The sequence below is a fragment of the Mixophyes fleayi genome, chromosome 5, assembly GCF_038048845.1.
Source record: "Mixophyes fleayi isolate aMixFle1 chromosome 5, aMixFle1.hap1, whole genome shotgun sequence".
NCBI lineage: Eukaryota > Metazoa > Chordata > Amphibia > Anura > Limnodynastidae > Mixophyes > Mixophyes fleayi.
The window spans coordinates 139,058,958-139,084,327 of record NC_134406.1 but is presented as its reverse complement, the minus strand read 5'-3'; the positions used below and the strand labels follow the sequence as shown (position 1 = coordinate 139,084,327).

At 40.5% G+C, this 25,370-nt stretch overlaps 1 pseudogene; it reads left to right on the top strand.

The window, feature by feature from the left end:
- Positions 1 to 405: 405 nt before the first annotated feature.
- On the top strand, positions 406 to 522 carry LOC142159617 (5S ribosomal RNA; annotated as a pseudogene).
- Positions 523 to 25,370: the final 24,848 nt, after the last annotated feature.

Below are 25,370 nucleotides of genomic sequence, written 5' to 3'. Positions count from 1 at the left end.
AACCGTAAAAGCACCAAATCTATTACAGAGTTCAAGTCTTATCAAACACAACAAATTTACCCAATTAAAGGCACTCTTACTTGTGACACTAAGAATGTGATCTATATCCTACGATGTCCGTGCAATATGTGGGTCGAACGATCAGACCCCTAAAAAAACAGATAGGGAAGCACATCCGTAATATCAAGAATGGACTAGACACACATAGTGTATCACACCATTTCAAGCATCATCATATCAGAGACCCATCATCTTTACAGTTCCTGGTCATCCTAAAAGTCAATAGAAATTGGAGGGGAGGAGATTTTATAAAAACTATTAATACCATTGAGACCATGTGGATCTATGAGTTGAAGACCCTGGCCCCAGGGGGTCTTAACATAGATTTTGAAATACAAACCTGACGTTTACGGTCATACCACCTGGAATAAGCCCAAACCCATCAGAACTTGGAAGCAAAACCAGGCTGGGCTAGGTAAGTACCAAAGCCGGGAGATTTGGGAATACCTAGTACTGTATACTACTAGGTTATACCATTAGGGATGTTATCATATAATGGGCGCATATTTGTTCCCTCAAGCTTTGGTCAGCAATCTTCCCTATGACACTATTTTTTATATTTTCTCCCTCATCATTCTACTCCCTCCATTGGTTTATTAATTGAAAATGTTATCCTCTATCTATATATATATATATATATATATATATATATATATATATATAGCGGATGGTCATGATGCCTTATATTTACTTAGGGTCACTTCTACAGCCCATCTGAATAAGGCTAGACCTATCATATATGATTTTTTTCTTTCCCCCCTTTTTTTTGAGAGTATCTGTAGGGGATCTTATTCTAATTCTAATTCCAATTTTATTTAGCTATATTCATCCATATCCAGGGGCACCGAGAGGGGGGTGGTGCGGGTACAAATTAACGGGGCCCAGGCACCGCAGTCAGGTAATCATTTTTTTTAAGTAAGTCTTTAAAAATAAAAAGTTCACCAGCGAGTGGTGCACGCGAGCGCTCACCCGTAATTTTTTTTTTGGAGGGGGCCTATGGGTGAAGAAGTGAGCTGACAGATGTCAGCAGCTTAGGTAGGAAGAGGAAAGAACAGAAGTTTCTTTATTTAGGTGCACAGAATCCTCTATAATTAATTATTTTACTACATATGTATTCGAACCATCCTTTTGTTAAAATATAACCTTTATTGAAGTTTATTTTAAAAAGCGAAAATGTGGATTAAAAAGTATACTTATAAAAAGTGATCTTGATAATAAAAGCTGGAAACACTACCATCCTGTACCTATATACTCCTGATGTCAGCAGCTCCCAGTCCCCGGACATTGTGTGAGCAGCCGGCAGAGCAAGGAGGTCCATCTCTAACACAGCACAGCTTAGATAAGTATGTGTCAGGGGGTTTATGCTGTGTTAGGGGGGACTTTGGCTGTGTGCACAGAGTCTCGAGGTCCGCCCTGGACACGTTGGTGTAATCAATCCGACATCCTGTGCGTTCTCCTGGCTGCAGTTATTCCTCGGCTGTCCTGATTGGTTCACAAAAACTGCTTGGGGTTATCCCACTGCTCGCCAGCAGTAATATCTGTGACAGGATGGACCACCTATGCCACCCTGTATGTTGTTGCTGGGAACTGGCTGGGCTTACTTTGCCACCATCCCCTTTCGTTATTTCAAATACGCCCCTCCTGCTGCAGTAGGAGGAGCCTGCTGCCACCTCCCGACTCCTTTATGGCACCCAGAACCACATTTCTTCTGGGTAACTGACACTTCTAGTGTACCCCCGTTCTGGTACACTTGGGCTGATATTCCTGACCGCTTACTATGGATCAGGGTGCTGTGGATGGATCCCCCCTGGCCTATCAAACTGGCTAGAGCTACTGGGTAGCGGGCAGAGCGGTGGTACTGAAGAGCTGGGTCCAAACCTCAGACAGCAGGGACGGATTAGATTTTGTGTCTAATCTGTAGGTCACAGGATTACAGCAATATTGAAGAAGTTGTCAAGCAGGGTCTTGAAGCAGAGAGTGATGTTTATTTTGCTCAAGTGTCCTGACAAGGACAGTTCCACTGATTAAAGGTATCAGTGGTCAGGTCAGATGGAACATCAGATTGATACATTTTAGTTTACAAGGACTCTCTTTTTATACCATTTTAGACACAGCCCCACAGGCTATTTTTAGAATCAGAATGCAATGTTTGCCCAAACATGGATTTACATGCAATGCAGAGCTAACAATATTTACACTTATTTGTGATATCCTAAAACCTGCATCTTATCTTGGACACAGTGGACATCTGACAGCAAGTCTAGTTACCCCTTCCTTTCCCTTAAGGGGTATTGGACACTCACATCAAAAGGTCTAATCAACATGAGATTAGCATGGGTGCTTTCTTCCAACAGTTGCAGAATGCACATTTCCTCCAAAGAAAAGAATTCCCCAAGAAAAGTTACAAACCCCAAACAAGGCATATCCTTACACCAAGATATACAAAAGACATTCTAAACAAAGGCTTATTGTATCCGTTATATACATCAGAAATAATGCATTTCCTCTAGCAAAGTTAAAATGAAAAAAAAACAACTAATTTTCTCCCTATATCAAAATATACACAATATCAGAAATAAGTGCATTGGCAATTATATAAATAAGTGCCCTGTACTATTTCCTTTAAATAAATTTATACCATAAGTTATTTATGTGATCTAGTCACACTGTGTCAGGGAGGATGAGGCTGTGTCGGGGGGAGGGGTTATGCTGTGCCTGGGGGGTTATGCTGTGTCTTGGGGTGTTATGTTGTGTATCTGGGGGGGACTTATCTGTGTCCGCTAGGAACTTATGCTGTATCTGGGGGGGACTTATCTGTGTCTGCTAGGAACTTATGCTGTATCTGGGGGGGACTTATCTGTGTCTGCTAGGAACTTATGCTGTATCTGGGGGGGACTTATCTGTGTCTGCTAGGAACGTATGCTGTATCTGAGGGGCACTTATCTGTATCTGCTAGGAACTTAGGCTGTGTCTTGGGGAGGGGGGGAACTTAGGCTGTGTCTTGGGGAGGGGGGGAACTTAGGCTGTGTCTTGGGGAGGGGGGGAACTTAGGCTGTGTCTTGGGGAGGGGGGGGAACTTAGGCTTTGTCTTGGGGAGGGGGGAGAACTTAGGCTGTGTCTTGGGGAGGGGGGGGAACTTAGGCTGTGTCATGGGGAGGGGGGGAACTTAGGCTGTGTCTTGGGGAGGGGGGGGAACTTAGGCTTTGTCTTGGGGAGGGGGGAACTTAGGCTGTGTCTTGGGGAGGGGGGACTTAGGCTGTGTCTTGGGGAGGGGGGGGGCTTAGGCTGTGTCTTGGGGAGGGGGGGGACTTGTGCTGTGTCTTGGGGAGGGGGGGACTTAGGCTGTGCCCCCCAAGACATAAGCTGTGTCTGGGGGGGATTAGGCTGTGTCTTGGGGGGAGGGGGTTAGGCTATATCTGGGGGGTTAGTCTGTGTGAGGGGGGAACTAAGGTTGTGTCTTATGGGGGGGCTTGTGCTGTGTCTGGAGGGTCTAAAAATTAATTGGCGTTCAAAAACATATATATAAATTATTTTTTATTGAAGGTGCACAGCGCAATGTCCGTGTGCCACATAGTCTGCAATTGAATCTCCCCCATGTTACTTATGAATAAATTAGTTTGGAGTTTAAAGTTTTATATAATTTTCTCCTATCATTATTGAGTTTATTTTTAAGGGTTTTTGAGCACCTCTTAATATGTATTGTGTATTTATCTTTCTATGGGGTTGCAGAGCCCCTAGAGGCAGCCATTTCTCTTATACAGTTACACTTGTTTTTCATTATTCCAAACATATAGATATCTATGATTATTTTTATCACACATATTTTGCTTGTTATATAATTATATACAGCGTGATCTGTGTTATGTACTGTGTTCACTAACTATTTTCCACATTTCATGTACATTTTCCAAACAGGTCCCAGCATTCCAGGATCCAGACAAGAATCCAGTACCAGGTTGTGAAAGTTGCAATAACAGGTAGGTGAGAGCAACACCATTTTAATACATAATGGGGAATTCAATTGCCGGTGATGTGGAGTGTGGATATCGTGCTGCACACATGGTCGGCAATCACAGTAGAAATTTCCGCCCAAAGTGTCTCATGGACGTTCCAGAGACACATTGCGCTAATTGAATTCCCCTCATAATGTGATGTGTAAAGAGGCGCAGCCATAGCCCATGTTGACCACACCCGAATCACTATGTGACCATGCCCCTTTTGACAGTGCTGCCGCTGCACGGTGTTGCGCATCCCTTCTTCTGGGGGTAAATGTATCAAGGTCCGGTTTTGACAGCGTGTTAAAATCGCGGCAAATCGCGAGTGTTAACCCGCGATTTTAGTGAAAAAAAACTGAAATGTATCAAGCTGCAATTTTGACACTGATCTTCAAAATCGCTGGTCATCTCTGGCGATTTGGGGGTAAATGTATCATACCCCGGTTTTTTCAACTCGCCGTGAATCGGCGAGTTGACAGCTAAAATTTAAAGTGGCGCTGGCTTGTGAAAGCAAGCGCTGCCTTTACAAGCCAGCGCCGCTTTATATTTTAGCTGTCAACTCGCCGATTCCCGGCGAGTTGAAAAAACCGGGGTATGATACATTTACCCCTTGCTGCGATGTAAACACTCCCGTGTTTAGCTAACTCTCCTGTGTTTGGCAAACTCTCCTGTGTTGTAGCAGCGAGTTGTAAACACATCACTGTTACACTGCCCTGTCATACAGCTTAACATGTCAAAATGGTAAAGAATAGAAGAAATAAAAAATAAAAAAAAGCGCGTGGGGTCCCCCCTCTATTCCAGCTTAACCCTAGTGCTGCCTGACTACTGCTGGTCCCGTGAAAATCGGGGTGAAATTTTGTGTGGGGTCCCCCCGATTTTCACTTTACCAGCACTAGGCAAACCAGCCAGGGTTGGCGGCACTATAGCAGTGGGACACACGGCAGGGATCCCCCTGCCATAATGACTAACCAACCCTAGACTGTTCAGCCCTGGGCTGGATTCCCTAGGGAGTGGGGTCCGTTGAAAAAAACGAGCAGCCCTCCCCCCTAGAGACCCCCCAACTCTCCCGAGAAAATCGCTGGATTTGCAAAATCGCACCTTGATACATTTACCCCCTGCTGTGTGTGGAAGGGAGCCCAGAAAGTTGCTGTACCAGGGCCCCAAATTCCTCTTTACGGCCCTGTCCATATCCATCTATTCATGGTCATCATTTAACATCAGTTCATATTATATTATACAGTAACATAACATTGTGAGTGATACTTACATTGTAATTTTAAATAGGCAGAATTTTTGGGTTAGATGACCCTCCCCTTTTTATTCATATAATTATTTTAGATTTAGATTTATCACATTTTCATTGTTGGTAATACACGCAAGCATCTACCGGTCATATTGTCTGTCAATTCTTGCCAGGTAATTTTATGTATACATTATGTTATGTCATTTTATTCATATACAATCTTTGTAGGACCGTTCAACAAAGCTAATGTCTCCTGATTTGAATGATAGACACATTACTGAAGCACTACCTGCCAATCAACCTGTGGGCTATTTAAACTGATACAAGCAGGACCGATACAATCCACATTGAGAAAGCCACAGCAGTGACGAAACACGTCTGGGTACCGCCTTCACCGCGCCTTCACTTTGATCAGACTTACATCTGCCTACAGGAAGTGATGTGTGCTTTCCGGACTGGAACGCATGCCAACTATGATTTCTGATACAGCCATCAGGGGCGTGTCCTCTCACCTATCAACCTACCAGCCAACAGTTCATCTTTTTCGGTGACCTTTGCGCCAACAGCAAGTATAACAACTGAACTGTTTCCATCTACATACTGGAATGATTGGGTATATAAACTGCAACTTACCCTATGTTGCCTATATAATATCTGGGACTTTTACAGCTATACCTACTGACCACCTAATAAAGACATTGTATATTTTTGGCTCATTCCATATTTTGTTTTCTTTGTGTGTTCTTATTGTATTTTATTGGATTCAAGAAGTAATTTTTTTCTATTGGTTTTATCTTTCCAGCCATATTGTATCAATTGTGTACACTACGGATGTCTCAGCGCTGGATCGTATTTTTAGTGTTTTTCAAAGCAGCTAACACTCTGTAATGGCTACGCCAAAGCTATTCTGAGAGGGGTGATAAGGCAAAATCAATCCCAACCCAAAATCTCAGATATAAGAAAATGCTAAATAAAGTATTCATTAAAGGATGCCTGAAGCTCATCTACTTTATGACTCACAAAATATTGCAGACCACTTCCACAATTATTACTCCAGCTTTCCCATTTACAATCTGGGGACTCTCCTACCACACACCAGGTACACCAATAATGGGATAAGGATTTCCTAAAAGCATGCCATCTGCTGCACCTATCTCTTGCTCTAGTGATGGCCCTTGCTGCAAAGAAAGCCTTCAAATGACAGACCTGGACTTTTAAGCATCACATGTATTGTTTTCTTTAGAGATGAGCGCACTCGGATTTATGAAATCCGAGCCCACCCGAACGTTGCCGATCCGAGTCGGATCCGAGACAGATCCGGGTATTGGCGCCAAATTCAAATCTGAAACTGAGGCTCTGACTCATAATCCCGTTGTCGGATCTCGCGATACTCGGATCCTATAAATTCCCCGCTAGTCGCCGCCATCTTCACTCGGGCATTGATCAGGGTAGAGGGAGGGTGTGTTAGGTGGTCCTCTGTCCTGCTATATCTCGTGCTGTTCAGTTAAGTTCTGTGCTGTTCAGTTAAGTTCTGTGCTGTGCTGTGCTGTGCTGTGCTCAGTCCAGTGGTGCTGTGTCCTGTGCTCTGTCCTTCTGAGGTCAGTGGTGCTGCTGGGTCCTGTGCTGTGTCCTGTTCAGTCCAGTGGTGCTGTGTCCTGTGCTCTGTGCTTCTAAGGGCATAGTTATTTCCCCAATATTCCAAAGTGTTTAAAAAAATAAAAAAAAGTTATTTAAAAAAAATACAAAAAAATAATTACATTTTTTTTTTAATTACAACAAAATTTGCACAACCAATCCTGCAGTATAAGCCCATTGGTACTGCAATATTACCAAGTTCACACATTCAGCAGTAAAAGTCCAGTGGTTCTGCAATATTACAAAGTTTACAGATTCTGCAGTATCAGTCCAGTGGTGCTGTGTCCTGTGCTCTGTCCTTCTGAGTTCAGTGGTGCTGCTGGGTCCTGTGCTGTATCCTGTTCAGTCCAGTGGTGCTGTGTCCTGTGCTCTGTCCTGCTGAGTTCAGTAGTGCTGCTGGGTCCTGCGCTGTGTCCTGTTCAGTCCAGTGGTGCTGTGTCCTGTGCTCTGTGCTTCTAAGGGCATAGTTATTTCCCCATTATTACCAAGTTTTTAAAAAATAAAAAAAAAGTTATAAAAAAAATTAAAATAAAAAATTACAAAAAAAATAATTATAACCAAATTTGCAAAGCCAATCCAGCAGTATATAAGCCCATTGGTACTGCAATATTACCAAGTTCACACATTCAGCAGTAAAAGTCCAGTGGTACTGCTATTACAAATTTCACTGATTCAGCAGTGTATAAGTCCAGTGGTACTGCTATTACAAAGTTCACTGATTCAGCAGTATAAGTCCAGTGCTACTCTCCTGTGCCGCATATAATTTTTAAAGGCTTTGCCGAGTGTGTGTGGCTTAGGGGTACGCTCTCTTGTGCTACATATAATGGAAAACCAAAATTTGGAGGATAAAGTAGGGAAAGATCAAGACCCACTTCCTCCTAATGCTGAAGCTGCTGCCACTAGTCATGACATAGACGATGAAATGCCATCAACGTCGTCTGGCAAGCCCGATGCCCAATCTCCTAGTACAGGGCATGTAAAATCTAAAAAGCCCAAGTTCTCAAAAAATAGCAAAAAGAGAAACTTAAAATCATCTGAGGAGAAACGTAAAGTTGGCAATATTACGACACGTAGTGGCAAGGAACGGCTTAGGCCCTGGCTCGTGTTCATGACTAGTGGTCCAGCTTCACCCAAGGATCTAAGCCCTCCTCCCCCCCCCTACAAAAAATTTAAGAGAGTTATGCTGTCAGCAACAACAACAAAACAGCAAAGAACTCTGCCTTCTAAACAGATGACATCACAAATCCCCAAGGCGAGTCCAAGGGTGTTGTTGGTTGTGAACCCTGACCTTCCCATCACTGTACGGGAAGAGGTGACTCCATCCAGCATTTGCAGCACGCCCTCTGCATATGCTGGAAGGATCACCCACAGTCCAGTTACAGATTTGGCTAATGAAGGTGTGAATGTTGTACACTGGGAGGAGGATATTGATGTAGCTGGCGCTGAGGAGGATGTTGATGATTATGATGCAGACAGATACCAAATTGCCTTTCTCAATTTCTATTTATATTCTAGATTATATAACGGCTGAAAAGTTTTCTGTTTTACTCCTAGTGGAGAGGGGATCTGATGCAGACAGATACCAAACTGCCTTTGTCCATTTCTTTGTATATTTGAATTTCTAGTTCTACAGTCTATGCAGGCTGCTTTATTTATATTCAACTACAAGTGTAGGGCGGGGGGGCATAGATAGCCACCAAAGTAACGTGGTCCATTTAATTTCACTTTCTAGCTCCACAGTCTGTGCAGCCTGCTTTTTTTATCTTCAAAGTATTTATATTTACAAGCCTTGCAATCTAAATTAACTAGAGGTAGTGACGTGGTAGAACGCCAAAAGGCAGTTTGGAAGCCCCTGTACAAACTGGCTCTATTTTTTAACTGAGTTGTCCCCCCTCCAGTGTGTACTCGTAAAGAGTTTTTAGTGCAGCGGGGAACCTGGTCAGTGAGCGGCGAAGGAGGTTGCTTCCTCACAACGTTGAAAAAATGATGTTTATAAAAATGAATAATCAATTCCTCAATGAAGTACAGCACTGCCCTCCAGACAGTACAGAGGGACTGTGGTTGTGGAGTCCAGCAGGGACGAATTGATAATGTGTGAGGAGGAGGAAGTACACACTGTAGGGGGAGAGGAATCAGAGGTTGAGGATGAGGACGACATCTTTCCTCAGTAGAGCCTGTTTAGTTTGTACAGGGAGAGATGAATTGTTTTATTGGTGTGGGGGCCCAAACAAACCAATCATTTCAGCCACAGTTGTTTGGTAGGCCCTGTCGCTGAAATGATTGGTTTGTTAAAGTGTGCATGTCCTATTTCAACAACATAAGGGTGGGTGGGAGGGCCCAAGGACAATTCCATCTTGCAACTTTTTTTTGGGCATTATGTGACCATTCAACAGTCGTTTGCCATGTTCAAAAAGTAAAAGAAAATGCCAACAAATTCAATAAATTAAATCAAAAGTTAAATGCCCTGTCATTATTTAAAACAAGAGGTTTTGACGTGCTAGAATTAGTGTAGTGTTAAGATGTTATAAACACTACACTTGGAAATTGGAGGAGGTATTGTGGCCCCGGTATCAAATTTGGTACCGGGGCCACCCCACTACGCAGTCCAGATACTTGTTTGGTGGAATTCAGACCAGTTGAGGGTGTATTTATTTTATTGTGGCCCCGGTATCAAATTGGGTACCGGGGCCACCCCACTACGCAGTCCAGATACTTGTTTGGTGGAATTCAGACCAGTTGAGGGTGTATTTATTTTATTGTGGCCCCGGTATCAAATTGGGTACCGGGGCCACCCCACTACGCAGTCCAAATACTTGTTTGGTGGAATTCAGACCAGTTGAGGGTGTATTTATTTTATTGTGGCCCCTGTATCAAATTGGGTTCTGGGGCCACCCCACTACGCAGTCCAGATACTTGTTTGGTGGAATTCAGACCAGTTGAGGGTTTTATTATTATATTGTGGGGACCACTCTATCTATACCACACTACAACTCTATACCACTCTATTTAATACTTGAATTCTATTTAATACTTTAATTCTATTACTAATTCCCATAAAGAGGAACTGCCGCTTCTATTTAATACTTTAATTCTATTAGTAGTTACCATAAAGAGGAACAAAATAAACCAATTTTACCAAAAGTATAATATGACTTAGACTTACAAACACTACACTTGAAAGATGGTGCCTTTAAATGAAAAAGTCAGTCTTCATTGCACGACTATGTGCAACAGGGACAGTTTTTTGGTTTACAAAGTCAACCAATAACACTTCGACCCTGTCTGTCTTTAACATACTTGATGGGATCTCAATGACGAATGGTCTGTACCATGTTTGGAGGAGGTATTGTGGCCCCGGTACCAAATTGGGTACCGGGGCCACTCCACTATGCAGTCCAGATAGAGGTGTATCAGATATTAAACAACGTTGACTGTTGCTGCAAAAATTTTAAATAATATTGTGGGGAACACTACACTACGCAGTCCATAAACTTTTTGGGTGGAATTCCGACCTGTGTAGGGTTTTTGAATAATATTGTGGTGACCCACTCCTCTACGCAGTCCAGGTACATTTATTGCTGCGAATCATACAAGTTCAGGGTTTTTAATTTATATTGTGGTGACCCACTCCTCTACGCAGTCCAGGTACATTTATTGGTGCGAATCATAAAAGTTCAGGGTTTTTAATATATATTGTGGTGACCCACTCCTCTACGCAGTCCAGGTACATTTATTGGTGCGAATCATACAAGTTCAGGGTTTTTAATATATATTGTGGTGACCCACTCCTCTACGCAGTCCAGGTACATTTATTGGTGCGAATCATAAAAGTTCAGGGTTTTTAATATATATTGTGGTGACCCACTCCTCTACGCAGTCCAGGTACATTTATTGGTGCGAATCATACAAGTTCAGGGTTTTTAATATATATTGTGGTGACTCACTCCTCTACGCAGTCCAGGTACATTTATTGGTGCGAATCATACAAGTTGATGGTTTTCTTATTATATATATTGTGGTGACCCACTCCTCTACGCAGTCCAGGTACATTTATTGCTGCGAATCATACAAGTTGATGGTTTTCTTGTTATATATATTGTGGTGACCCACTCCTCTACGCAGTCCAGGTACATTTATTGCTGCGAATCATACAAGTTGATGGTTTTCTTGTTATATATATTGTGGTGACCCACTCCTCTACGCAGTCCAGATACATTTATTGGTGCGAATCATACAAGTTGATGGTTTTCTTATTATATATATTGTGGTGACCCACTCCTCTATGCAGTCCAGGTACATTTATTGCTGCGAATCATACAAGTTGATGGTTTTCTTATTATATATATTGTGGTGACCCACTCCTCTACGCAGTCCAGATACATTTATTGGTGCGAATCATACAAGTTGATGGTTTTCTTATTATATATATTGTGGTGACCCACTCCTCTATGCAGTCCAGGTACATTTATTGCTGCGAATCATACAAGTTGATGGTTTTCTTATTATATATATTGTGGTGACCCACTTCTCTACCCAGTCCAGAAAGATACCTCGTTGCAACCTTTTGGACTAATAACTATATTTTGAGGTGTTCAGAATACACTGTAAATTAGTGGAAATGCTTGTTATTGAATGTTATTGAGGTTAATAATAGCATAGGAGTGAAAATAAGCCCAAAAACTTGATTTTTAAACTTTTTATGTTTTTTTCAAAAAAAATCCGAATCCAAAACCTTAAATCCGAACCGAGACCTTTCGTCAAGTGTTTTGCGAGACAAATCCGAACCCCAAAAATAATGAAAATCCGGATCCAAAACACAAAACACGAGACCTCAAAAGTCGCCGGTGCACATCCCTAGTTTTCTTTGTGTGTGCTTATCATATTTTATTGAATTCATTAGTTAAATTGTTTCTATTGGTTTTACCTTACCAGCCATATTGTATCAATTGTGTACACTACGGATGTCTAAAGCTGGGTACACACCACAGGTTTTTCGTCCAATAATTGGACAAATCCAACTGTTTGATCAGATATCGTGTAGTGTGTATACTTACACAATAATCTAAAGTTGCCCCAAAGTGCCGATCATCGTGTCATTTGGTTGGTCGTACTGTTTAATTTTTGCCGACCAATCACCTTCCAATCCTGCAGTGTGTATGAATTCACCCGACTATCGGCCAATAATGTATCTTAGAGTCACAGGTCTCAGTCTGCCTGCTGCTGATCTTGTCATGATCCATGGTCTCTGCCAACTGTCTGTGGCTGTTTTTCCTTAGATAAGAGACTGATATGGATGGTATGGGCTGCTCCCCCCTCTCTCACCCCCTGCACATGTAGTCTTAACCCTCTGTGTGCTGGCTGGAACGGATAAGATTAGTGCAGCATGAGAAGATTAGAGCAGCGTCCGTCTGTTCCTGGGGTTAAACTTCAGCTGCCGGAGATAAAGCTGTCACACAGAATTTACGGCCTGTTTACAGTTCAGCACTTAACACAGTGCTGTGTCAAGACAGGCTGCCCAATACAATTGCTGGGCTCCGCTGAACATCTCTCAATGAATTAAGACCTGAGCTGTCACTTGCCTTTTATGGACTACCTTGCAGCCGATAATTTTGACAGATGAAGAGCAGAGATCTGATGATAATCGTGTATAGTGTGTACACGTCAATTGGTATGCTGATCGGGATTTTTTTAATTTATTCTGTCGTTGGTATATCATTAATCGTTTACTTCTCTGTAGTGTGTACCCAGCTTTAGCGCTGGATCGTATTTTTAGTGCTTTTACTTATCTTTGACAGGTCTGGACAATCTGTATGATTTACAGCAGCTAATCCATGTTGTTTCAGAATTGCAGTGCGCACTATTTGTTTTTCCTTTGCTTTGTTTGTGTCAGATGGCAGCTTAATCAAATTATCTCAAGCAGTCTTCGTTAGGTTTTACGTTTTTGGTGTTGGAAACCTGGGCCTTATTTTATCATCTCCAACACAGTGACTTGACCACACAAAGGTATTCTTGTTTATTTCAGGGATAGTGAGAGCAAGACCCATATGCAGTATAATACAAGCTTAGAAGGGCCTGATATTAGTCTGTTTCCTTATGTCTTCTGTCTGAAACTAACAACTCAGCTCTGCATTTGTGCAGTTTCAAGAATATTGATGCTCATAAAATATACCAAGTCAGCCAGCTTATATGATACATATATTCTAACTAAAAAAAAAAAGCTAATTTAGTATACACATTGATTTAACATAATTCTTGAAGAATAGAAAACAAGTTTTCAGTATATTACATTGTGTGTATCTACAAATCTGATCTGATGGGAGTTTTGTAGCTGTACTTTGTCCTAGATCTATTAGAAGTGTGTGTTCTGCCAGTTACTGAAATTTCTGTCAATTCGGCTTGGTCAAGCTTTCTCTGCTAAAGTAGTTAAACCCATTGGGCCAGATTCATTAAAGAAAGTAAAAAAAATGAGTAACTGCACCCTGGCAAAACCATGTTGCATTGGAGGGGAGCTAAATTTAAAATGTTGGTACAGATTTTTAGTTGGGGAAGGGCATGTTCTAGATCAACTTTAAATTTCAGTGTACAAATAAAGCTATCAAGTATTTGTGTGCTAAATAAAAAAACAGCCAGTATTTAACTTATGTGCAAAATAATAAACTAATATGCACCCCTTGCATTCTAACTTGGTTTTGTTCAGGAGAAAACTTACTCATTTTTTTGCTTCACTTTCCTTTATGCATCAGGCCCACTGAATCAGTGAGAAGTCAAGTCTTGTAAGTTATACATACAATATACTGGATATTAACTAACTAATTAAGACATATATTTCTTAAAATACTACTATATTAGTCAATGGTCATTAGCCATCACTGTAAACCGCTGGTGCTCTTCGGTTAACTTTGCAATTGATGTTTCAGTATTAGAAACTCTCAGTGTTAGGGCTTTTTTCTCGCTTGTGGCCATATTTATGAAGAATCCCTGGATGGTTGCCTTATGGGCCCCCCATATTATGGAGTGGGGGATATCCTGGGAGGAATTTTCCTACCTATACTCCATGATTGTCTGCATGATTTTATATCTGTTTTCTTTTCATAGAGGAGGCTGTCATACGAAAGTCAACATCCAGGAACACTGCCGACTGATTGGTGCAGGACATGGGAGAGAGTATAGTGCTTGTAGTGCAATAAACAAACACTGACTATACGCAAATAAATGTTATGAGGAGGTGAGTAAATGTATGTAACCTTTCGCTAAGGATTATAGGACATGAGATGTATAAATTGTGTAACTTTAACAAAAGAAAGCTCAAAAAACACATTGGGAATCCTCATATGTAGGACAGAGACAAAAGTTAGTACTATAGGAAGGCACTCCAGTTCCATATGAGGGAAATAATAATTAAGAACACAATCTTTATTGAGTATCAATTAAAATATAAGGTATTGGGACAGATATCCTAGACCATTTTATATATTTAATTCTACAATGGTGAAATATTGTTAAAATATATAGAAAAGTGATAAAATAAATAAGTGAATTAAAACGATTGTTCTTCAACCCCTAGGTGGAGCCAGCTTAACAGGGTTTAACCATAATTGTTTCTTTTTATGACAATAATACTTTGTTCATAAAGTGTTGAAATGGTTCAACAGTATTTGTGTGTATTATTTATTCCTTTACCATATATATATATATATATATATATAGATTTCAAACACTATTCTATATCATGGCAATATAAGAAAAAACTATTATCCATTACTACCTATTCATAGATATTTCAAATATTAAACCCATATTATGTGAGCATCCCGAGAACACGTATATTTGTATCTTTCCCGTCTGAATTATCCACAAATGGGCTCTACTGGCCAGTTTTTTACTGTTGGAAAAATAAAAGGTATTCACATGGAACACCACATTAATATAATGACTGATTGCAGGTTATGAATTACTTCTGAAATAACTATCCCAGTATATTTTTAAACCTTGCAAACCAGTATTATAATTTTTAAAGGAGGTCAATCAGGCTTCCTCTGAATGACAAACTTCATAAGATATATAAATGGTCAGCCTAATCACTCTGACATCCCCTCTGAGTCTCCCATTGTATTGTACCAATGAGTACTTCTCAGGGTCTGTCATCTAACAGTTTATAAATGGCCAGTTTATAGTTCCCTAATCTGTTAATATGAAGATGTTAAGACGTTAATCGTCTATTATAACTTAGTTTCAATTGGAGTCATTTGTAGCCGCCGTATAAAAATACAATATTATTTTGTGTTACATATCGGAGCTCTGCGGCACTGCCGCTCGCTGGCCCCACTTCAGGGTTGTGACGCCAAAGCTGATGTCAGTTACCCGATGTATGTTTCACCAATTACAGCTTCATCAAGGGAAACTGACCCTAGGCAACAGTGTTGCCTTTATATATGTAGCAACCAATCAGGCAATTTTTAATAAGATTGAAAGTGCCAATCACGATCTTAGTTTGGAGCAGCCAATCTAAATACTCATTTCTAATTCATAGGTATAATCAGGCCCGGCGCTCCTATTAGGCAAGGTTAGGCAGTTGCCGGGCTCTGGAGGGCGCCACAGAATGAAAATTACTTTAAAACTGTGCGGCAACCGCTGACCATACCTTTCACAGCCGCCGCACAGCATTCAGATACATCCACGGGGAGGGGGGGGGGGGAAGAGGCTATTGTTCTCCACCGCCGCCTCTCTGCTCTGTCTCCTCCCCTCCACTCACTGACTGTCGGGCCATGACATCATCATCACGGCCCGACAGTGTCAGTGAGTGGAGGGGAGCAGAGAGGTGGCGGTGTTAAGGCAAGGTAAGGAAAGACGGGGGGGAGGAGGGTGCCGATTTTCAAAGTGTTCCTGCGGCGGGGGTGGGGGCGCCGATTTTTGCAGGGGGGGGGGCGCCGATTTTGACAAAGTGCCTAGGGCGCCACGGACCCTAGCACCGGCCCTGGGTATAATAGCCTATCGTCAAGTCCATACTGAATTTTCAGATTCTCGAATATAAATTATACACTAAATATTTATATAGGGAAAGAGATATTTCTAAATTACATCATCTCCCTCATTAAGATCTCTTGATTGTCATGCATATTTGAGTCACTATATAACCTGACAAATACATATAATGCTAATTATTCTGGGTAAGTATATATTCCATTTCTTAATTAATTTGATTAATATATTTTAAACAAAAAAAGATACCCTGCTCAACAATTTTATCGAATATCAAAAATGACATGTTATTTAGTAAAAGGTGCCATATGCAAAAATATATATAATGTTAAATTACCATAGTGCCACAATGAAAAATAGATTATTAAAATTATCCTGTAACTATATGAAAAGTGCATAAGTGAATTAATAATATTATGTAAATGAAACAGCCATATGCTTGATATGGTTCATATGGTTACATAAAGTGCATACATAAATGAATAATTAATTGTCGAGATGAACATATATCTCATATGGCTATATAAAGTGCATCCGTGAGTGATTATGTCAAAAGTAAGACAACCATATAAATCATATGGCTGTATAAAGTGCACAAGTGAATGATTATTATTAGGTAATAGGACAACCATATTATCATATGATTGTATAAAGTGAAAAGGTGAATTAATGAATAGTTCCTTAGTACCACATAAGATATAAAATATATCAATAACAACATCAAGAGAATGGCTGAACCAAATTTCATGATCCTCCCTATGTTATACCATAGCAAAAATGGGAATGACTAACCCCTTTATATATATATTAATAAGGAACCGTTTTAATGATCAGGATTACTTAAGCCATTAATAACGTATCAAACTAAAAAACTTGTTTAGCTAATATTTTCATTAAGGCCACCTGGAATCAATGAATTCAACAAAAATATCCACCTACTTTCTCTTTGGAGAAGCTGTTTGTTGATGTCCTATTAAAGTAATTCTATCGTTTTAAAATAAGCATTGCCCAATCAATTGTATGTGTTTCGAAAGCACTTTGTTATTTAATTTTAGCAGATGTAAATAGTCAACAATTCAATACATTATTATATTATGATAAAGTACAGTACAGCCAATACCAAAAGATAAATACATACATACCGCTGCAATCGCTGCGCTTCCATGGGTCCCAATGGAACAGTATATCTTTTAGATAACTGTGGTCAGAGTAAACTGGCTGGCAGCTGTGATCATATATATATTCATTCAGTGTTACAGAGAACAATGCAAATGACGTAGCTTGCTTCTATAGGTCCAGACAAAGGGTATCTCCAGGGCAAACAGGCCATAGGCTGATTCAATCTAAGGAATCCAAAGGTGGGGGTCATCCCTCTAGGGGGTCTGATCCTTTCATGGCCAGCATCATACAAAGGTTCATTCCCTAATATCAATAACTAAAGTATGCAATGTGCGATCTCTTCGCCGACTGCATCGGAGAGCTGCTGATGAATAGGGTTTCAGTATGATACCAGACATGCCACCTTTCCCACAACCTGAACCATATATATCACTGAAGTGCACATCTAATCTTATTATATAAACTAATAATAAACCAAATGCTATCTGCTCATAAATTACAGTGTAACGGAACCAATATGAATATGAATTATATAAATAACTAAATGTTGTAATGCGAGTGTGTGCGTGCGTATTTTACCGTGCGAACGCACCACACCACGTGTTACGTGGCGTACGGATCGCATTTGCATGGCTAAATAATATTAAACCAATATACTTTCGTTCATCCAATTATACGACTTCAACAGTCCACCCTTTGATAGTATAATAAACTATCACCTTAAAGATGTTATATGCAGGATCTCAGTACCATGTTTCATTGTTATGTAATACAAATCCCCCTTGGTGTATGACCACGCTGTTTGTAGATCTAAACAAGTTATCATAAGAGAGAGTCTTAATCCTCTAAACGATTTCTTCTTTTACAATAGACCGTACATTTCTGGAGCTTGGAGATAACCTTTTGTATGCCCTTCAAGGGTGCAATAAAACACGTAATACATTATTTGGAAAGGTACAAGGTACAATAGAACATGTATCAGCTATACAGAGTTCTCTACTACAGTTCTTCAAGTTTAACAGGTTCTTCTGTCCAACGCATGTCTTTAAGCTCAGAATACATTTAAACACTTCATGTTCATCCTATGTCTATCAATAATGTCATATGCAATCTCCTTCAGCTTGCGTTAATATACACACTTCTAATAATGTCATCAGTTCTTTTCATCAACACTTGTGGGCGGGCTATTGTCTGTTCATTCTTCCCAGTCTCCCAATACTCAGATTTAACAGTGAGCGGCTTGCAAAGCATTGGGAGACTTCAGACTAAGGGACCTAGGTGTCCTACTTTTTTCCTTAGTGACCTCCCGCCTATAGTTCGGGTACCTCAAGAATATTTAGTGGAAAGAGAACTAATCCTACTTGATATAATCACTGAGGCACGTGTGAGCATGCCCAGCACTTTGTTTGGTCTAAAACCTTACCCTCCCAAGAATGATAATCATTCTCAAGGATGCCTTCTCAAGTCCGGATATTACTGGACTGGCATTGCTGGGTGTATCTCTTTTTTAACTATGGGGTCACCGTACTTACGGACGTAATGCTATTCAGACAATAGCCCCTCGCACTTTCTCCAAGCTCCGAGGTTTCCAAATTTTCCTTTACCCCTGAATTGAATAGAGTAATTGGCTGGACCGATTATGCTACTAACTTCTCCTTCCTCCCCAACACCTCCTTATCATTACCTGAACCAGTCTCTGTTACCTGCTAATAATCAAAAGAATTAACCGTCCTGAGAAGAGAATGAAATGAAAGAACACAAAACTGGAAAAACTACAACTTCATGCTGGACAACTGCCTTAGCCTTTGGCTCAGGTGCTACTAACTGCATTTGAGGCCTTCCAGAACAGACTCATGAGTGCCCTGGGACCCTTCTCTGAGTGTTGGCCCCTCTGCAGTGGGTGGAATGGGCACCAGTGTGTCTCTGCTACCCTTGAAGCCGTGATGCTGGTAGCCTACACCTGGTACCTGTCTGTCAAATAACCTGAGCCAAAAAATTACTGCTCCACAACTTACTCTCCCGATCCAACATCCTGACAGTTAGTGTGACAGTTATCCTGACAGTTAGTGTTTTGGACGTTCTCGGTTGCTGTCTCACTATTTACCTTCTCTGAAGGTCTAACCTTGCCTCCCAGTTACAATCTCATCTCATGAGGGGTCAAGAACATTTCAAAATCGTCAGGTTAAGAGGCTAACCAGGAGTGATCTTTTGGTGGCGGGGAAGGACTAATGGCCGAAGCTATCAGTCCCTTTAATCAAGTTCCAACTCTTATTCTATTCAATTCGTTCTACCTAGTATCACTACTTTATGTTCACACTGGTTTATGGCTAATTGAAAGTATGTGATTTGTTACCACTACTCATACATTATACCTCTATTATCAATAACATGAATACCCCTATCATCCATTATAACTCTAGGACTATCACATTGAATAACAAAAGTTTTGAGTATGACACAGTAATATATTAGACACATTTCAATACACCTTTACCCAGACATATTTCATTAGTACACCATTGTATACTTGAGGATCCTGCATGGTGGTAATTGGATGACGTGTATTTGTTTTACCTGGAGGAAAATCCATCAGCAGGAGTGATATGGGATGGCTCTATTGGTCTACTTGTCCATCTTTCCAGAGTCCGCCAGACTCCTTACCACATCTCTTCACCTTCCAGACAGTTTATTCCTCAGGTAACACAAATCTTTATATATTAACCAATATGTGTATGCGTGCATGTGTTTGTGTGTGTGTGTGTGTGTGTTCACATTTTAAAACTAAAACAATACAACGAAAAACAAAACAAAACATAGATTTGTTAACTGTCACATAAAACCATGCTGTCTATTTGACAGCTATGTTCGCCCTGGTGTGACAGCCATGTATGGTCGTGTGTGTAAGTGTGGACCTTACTAACAGCTACTTCAGTTGGTAACTGTGTCACTGTATAAAGTCCTCTATGTAGTGTCCTAATCATGTGCTGGTATTGCTATAAAACGATTTCTCAGTCACCTCAACATCGCCCCCTAGATTAGAAAAATGCTGAAGACCAATGTATATCAATCGATTTTCCCTCTGCCAACTCACATGTCATTCTCAGTACCTCACATTCAGCTACTTGACTAAGTGGGAAAGGCAAAGGGGTCTATTTCTATAACACTTTCTTCAAATAGAACAGTATCCAGTACATGTCTGTCTAACAGTGAAAAAATATAAAACATGAAAATTCTACATTTTCTAGGGTTTCACATTATGTCGTATCTTGTAATAATCCTACTCCAATGTTCTATACAGAGATGCATATCTGTATGCCTAACCTCCAGCAATCTCCTATCCACCCTTTGTGCCTCCATATAAAGGCACATTTTTGTACAGGAGGCACGAATCATAAAAACAAAACAGATATGCAATCTATAAAACATGAATCGTATTTCCACAACAGAACCTTTCTGCTTAAAATCAGCAGTTTCTATACACATGAAAACAAAACCCCTGACTGTTTCTGTAACTCATGTTAATCTAGTGTGTGTATCTCTGAACTTGTCTTATATTAAAAAAAAAATTAAAAAAATATGTCTTAGCCCCATTGTTGAGACTGTGTGTGATTTTATCTCTACCAGAGCAGAGAGAGAGAGGGAGAGCGAGAGAGAGAGAGAGGGAGAGAGAGGTACTAGCGTTTGCGTAAAGAATGTGAAATAGGAAAGCAATGAATGATGGGAATACAAAGATTTGAATACAAACATACATGCAGAAAGGGAGATTTTTACAACAAAATGACAGCTGGATTGGACTCTGACTCTATGGGGAAATGGCTGTATTCATTTAACTATGATCCCTCCCAAGAATGACTAGGGGATCTTAACCGTGCAATCCAGTGTCGTCCGTCATTTGTTCATTAAGAACTCGGTATCTCATTGACTACATACCTTTTCAACGGACTTTCCTAACTTATAATAGAGAAATGTAAAAATTAACTGTTGATTACTCATCTGAGATACATAAACGATATTTTGGAGCAAAGTATGTATATACTTCATTGTTGGATAATGATTCTCAGCCAAACAAATTATCATAAGACACTGCAGCCTAAAACAAAGAGTGTTCCATTTGTCTATTGTTAATTAGTCTTTCAAGAGTAATTCTTCCATTTCTCTATCTCACCCCTCTAATCACTAAGTTTATACTCCTTTTTTTTTGTCCCCATTATCTGTGAGAAGAAAAACAAGAGTTATCTTAAAACAGCAAACAAAACAAACATTTCCATTCTTTACCATCGGCCGGTGATTAGAAAAACAAGCATTTGACAACATAAAACAAACAAAATCAATAAAGATTACTTTTTAAACTCAGTTTCTTCCTAAAAGTACACACTAATACTTACCATAGATTAAACTTTACTTTGTCTAGTTGTAGGATTACAGGTCTGACCTGAACTCTAGAGTTGATTATTGCTTTCACGCACAACATTTGCTGCTATAACATGTGCGGGCAGGTGTGAGTTTTCTAGTCTATGTGAATTCCTTCTTGGATGATATCTATGTGACCCACCCCTATGTGTATTGTCACTTTCCTTTTTGCAATCTATCCTAATGTGTCCTTCTTCTCTGCAATTGTAACATCTCACTATTCTGGGTTTCCTGTTATGTGGGTTGTATGCTGGTGGTCGTGTGTGCAGTCCCTCTAGTGCTGGGATACTTACCATTATTACCCTATTACTTAGTGTCTCTTTCTGTTTATTTTTATCATGTCCTATAGCTGACTCCCTGAGAACACTTACAGTACTTCCTCTCCAGTATGGTAATGAAGTTTGCACCCTTCTTTTCAAGTTTTCCCTGAGTCCATCCATTAGAACAGCAACCTCTCTGTAGGGTACATTATCCTTTATGTCTGATACCCCAGTATATTTGGTCATCGCTATCAGAGCCCTGCAAAAATAGTCTGTTGCTCTTTCACTATCTTTTTGCTTGATAGTAAAAATTTTACTCCAGTCCACTATCACTGGAAAATATATGGCCAACTGCGTGATTATTTGTCTAATATTGTCCTGATTATCATCCTCGGTTAAGGATTCATCCTCCTCCAACATACAATCCTTAATGAACTTTTGTATATCGGTATTGAGAGGAAGACAGGCCTTCAACATTACTCGCCAATCGTTATTAGTTGGCTCGTACACATTACCATAATATCTAATAAACTGCTGACATTTGGTCAAATCTTTCCTAGGATCAGGGAAATCAGACAAAATTGAAAATATTTCAGATCTAGTGCATGGATCACGCTTTGCTACATGTTTTAAGGGAACATCACTATCTCTGTCCGCTTTCCCATTGGGAACTGCTGTTATGCAGACAGGCTGTAAGTCTACCAAATGACTATGTTCTGAACTAGTTGCTGAAATTGCTGCTGCAGTACAATGGATGTCTCCCCCTGTGTTAACCTTTACATTATTCTCACCACTTTCAGCCGCTGCCCCTGCTGGTGGGACCGTCCCTCTTCTTTGTCTTGAAACATTACTTTTTTTTTTTTTTTAAATCCAGTATTTGTATTGAAATTTTTTAAGATATAAACATACTAAACAACAAAAAGAAAAGAAAAACAATCGCATACATATCAGAATTAAATGACGGAATTTACAAGATTACATTAAAGCATAATAATAATAAATGTGCTATATTCATTCAGGATCATACATCGTAAATGCTTATACATAAGTATGTTACACATGCAGGGTTTATTACATGGACTCAGATACTTATTATAAGAACTGCGATAGCCATACATTTAAGTAGATAGAGCATCTGTACTAGATGACATAGGATAGAATGGAGACTCTAACCATCTGTACCATATATTCTCAAATTCCTTCAGAGCCTGTCTGCTAGTATAAACAAATCTCTCGTGCCTTATGGTGGTATTGACCAGTGCCTTCCAATTTTTAACCGTGGGACTCGTCGGGGCCAACCACAGCCTCGCTATACAGACCTTAGCCAACATCAATAACTGTGAAATGTACATTTTTGTCAGTTTATTAACTTTCCCCTTCAATCGGAGCCCAAAGAGACAAGTGGCCGGTGAACTAAGAGACACTTCAATTCCAGTAACCTGAATACATCTCCTGATCCTTCGCCAGAAGATTTGTATACATGAACACTCCCATAGAAGGTGCCAAAAGTTAGCATTGATCGAATTGCATTTCGGACAGTTAGGGGTAGCATCCGGGCGAAATTTTGCCAATCTAATAGGGGTAAAGTAGGCCCTGTGTAAGATAAACACCTGTATTTGTTGAAATTTTAATGATGAAGTATAACCTTTAGTACTGTCTGTAACCATTTCCCACTCCTTGTCTGATAAAGGGCCAATATCTATTTCCTACTGATTCCTCAAACCATCCAAATCATCTGCAGTGGATTCATACAGAAGACATGAATACATTCGAGAGATCAGACCTCTATAACCCAAGGCCTGTAATTGTTTCCTCAGTGGATCCACCCCAAACACCAAAGTCTCCCCTTTAAATTGTGTGTCTAGGGCGTGTCGTAACTGAAGGTAAGAATAAAACATTGTTCTGGGTACAGAGAATTCCCCAACCAACTGTTCGAAGGATTTAAATACATTTGTATCATAAAGCTGACCTACCGACACCACACCCAACCGAGACCACTCCCTGGCCCTCTTCACTGTATTCAACTTCTTAAATTTCTTTGCCCCCCAGATAGGAGTATATGGATTAATGTCAGTTTGTTTCATTATTTTATTACAGATTGTCCAAATCTTAACTGCCTGAATCAGGAGCGGAGGAGCCCGCATACCAAGCCGCCCCGCCAGCAGTGACTGTAAGGGAGTGTGATTAGAATTAAATTGGTGTACCAACACCCAATGTAGCTCATGGTAATCGGGGTCCGAAACCCATGCCTTAAGGTGGACCAATTGAGAGGCAAAATAATATAATTTCAAGTTAGGAAGTGCAAATCCACCAGAAGATCTGGATCTATACAGCGAGCTGAGCTTGACCTTAGCCCTTCCCCCTCCCCAAACCAATGAAATCAAATAGCTATCAATGCATCGGAAAATGGAGGGTGGAATATATACAGGTGACTGCTGGAGTATATATAAAAACTTTGGCTGCACCATCATCTTAATTAAATTTATCCTACCGGAGACAGAAAGTGGGAGCTTCTTCCATATATGAGTTTTTTCTTTAATGTATTTGATCTGGGGCTGCATATTAAGTTCTACATATTCAGCGGGGGTATTAGAGATCCATATTCCCAAGTATTTGAATTTCGATGCCCATTTTAACTGTAAGCCTTCTGGCATTGTCACGGGACACTCCCATCCCAGAGGGAACACGCTAGATTTATCCCAATTAATTTTTAGGCCGGAAAAAAAACCGAATCCATCAACCACCTGCAGCAAATGTTTTAGGGAAGTGTCGTGATCTGAAAGGAACAACAGCATATCATCTGCATATAATGCCACCTTATCCTCTCTGTGCTCTGATCTAAGTCCCACAATTTCTCTATCATGCCGGATCTTACAGGCCAGCGGCTCTATTGCTAATGCAAACAGGGCCGGAGACAACGGGCATCCCTGTCTAGTACCCCACTCTAATTTAAATTGTTGAGAAAGATGCCCATTGACACAGACCCGCGCCACTGGATGTGAATACAAAAGTTTAACCCATTTTATAAATTCTGGGCCCACTCCCAATCGGGACAATACCTCCCACAGGTATGGCCACTCCACCGAGTCGAACGCCTTGGCTGCGTCCAAGGACACCACAAATTCGCTCTCAGAAGAGGGTGACCGCACCTGCAGGAGAGTATACAGCCTTCTAAGATTGATAGACGTGGACTTGCCCGGCATAAATCCCGTCTGATCCGGATGAATTAATTCCAGCACCACTCTACTTAACCTCAAATCCAGTAATTTTGCTAGAATCTTAACATCATTTGACAAAAGTGAAATCGGGCGGTATGACTCAGGGTACAACAAATCTTTCCCTGACTTAGGCAGCACCACCACTATTGCCTCTGCCATTGAAGGGGAAAGAGCGCCAATCTCACCCAGCTCTCTGAATGTATCCAACAACCTAGACGCAAAAAAGGGCCGGTGTTTTTTATATAATTCAATTGGGATTCCATCTACTCCAGGGGCTTTACCATTAGGGAATGACATGATAGCTATATCAATCTCTTCAAGAGTAAAGGGTGAGTCCAAAAACTCCCTGCTATCATCAGAGAGGACAGGAAGGGAGATACCATTCAAATACTGCTGTAACGTATCCATGTCATATCTGACCTGTGACTTATATGTATTTGTGTAATATTTA